Below are 1,397 nucleotides of genomic sequence, written 5' to 3' on the forward strand. Positions count from 1 at the left end.
TCGAGGCGGCTCCCCGGGGCAGTAGCCTCTGGCGTGTGCGCGTCTGGACCTATCGCATCACTTGCGCGGCCGTAACCCGGCGCCGCACAATCTATCCGACTGAGTCTCTTGCTCGCTCTGGAGCGAGACTGCTCTTCCCATGATGGGTGTGTTCTGCAGCTCTGCGTCTGTCTCTCGGTGGGACCCCCCTCCCTCGCTCTCTGTCTCTCTCGCTCTGGAGGTTCTCCTTTTTGTTCATATACTTACTACTGCGGGGCACACTGAACTGAGCACTGAGGTACTTGACCCACGAAAATAGTTTTGCGGCCCCGCCCGCGCGCGGGGTCCGACGGTGCGACTGGGGGGCCGCCATAAAAGTAAAGCCGCCGTGGGTAGGTACAGGAGCGCACCACCACCAGCCCACAGGCTCTGCGTCTGGGGCGGTGGCGCCACTTGAGTGCACACCTCCGGTACGGCTCGTCAGTGGCACACCCGAGACGTTCGAGACTCGACCCTGATCCCTCGTCGACACAAACCGAGGTCTCATGGTACCACGTCCTGTCTGGGAGCTCTTCCCGTCTGACGGCCTGGAGCCCCTTATCGTTGGCTTCACGAGGATGAGCGCGCAACGACCAAACACCTGCCAATAGCAATACATTTCGGCCCTCACCTTTCACCACCCTCCACCCACGAACCACAGGCCGGCCCGCGCTCTAGCTGGCGCGAGTCGACGAGAATGGCGCATTTGCCGTCCGTGAATGTGTAGGTGAGCGTCTGGCTGAGCATTCACCTGCAGATGACCGGGCGCCCGGAGCGCCGATAGAGCTCAGAAACGTGCCGAGCGCAACAGGATTTCCATGCACGCGAAACGGCGCTTTGGGCAGCGGGGCAGGCCTGCCGGTAGCCTCTCTCGCAATCAGTCAACGGAGAAGGCGTACAGAAGGCAGTGGCGTCAGCCGGGTGAGAGGTCGTTGAGTCGCCGGTGAGGCAGCGGCGGCGGCAACGCCGGGCGCGAGGCGCACCATTCCACGCCCCTACCTCCCCGTTTCGCCGCCAAGGAGACGAAGCTCACGGAAGTCGCCACACCCTCACTATGACGAATCGCGGAAGACGAGAGGGCTTTCGTTGGGCCGTGGGGCTGGGTATCGTGGCCGCGGAGGCTCCGTCGTAAAACCGGCGGGCGCTATATAGGCTGCTGAAAGGAGACCTCTCTCAACAAGAGGTCTGCATCGCCTCGCCGGCTGTGAACCTGAACACGGCGTCGGCCGGCGCCGAGGCGCCGGCGGCCGTCATCAGGTGCATCACAAATCTGTCGCGGCATGCCGCATCAATCTCTCCATACTCGGCCAGCTCGTTTGCGAGCCAGTCCGAGGCGACGGTCGTCGCCACGGTCCCCTGGGGAACCTGGCGACACCTTG

This window comes from Emiliania huxleyi (assembly GCF_000372725.1).
Source record: "Emiliania huxleyi CCMP1516 chromosome Unknown EMIHUscaffold_1562, whole genome shotgun sequence".
Taxonomy (NCBI): Eukaryota; Haptophyta; order Isochrysidales; family Noelaerhabdaceae; genus Emiliania; species Emiliania huxleyi.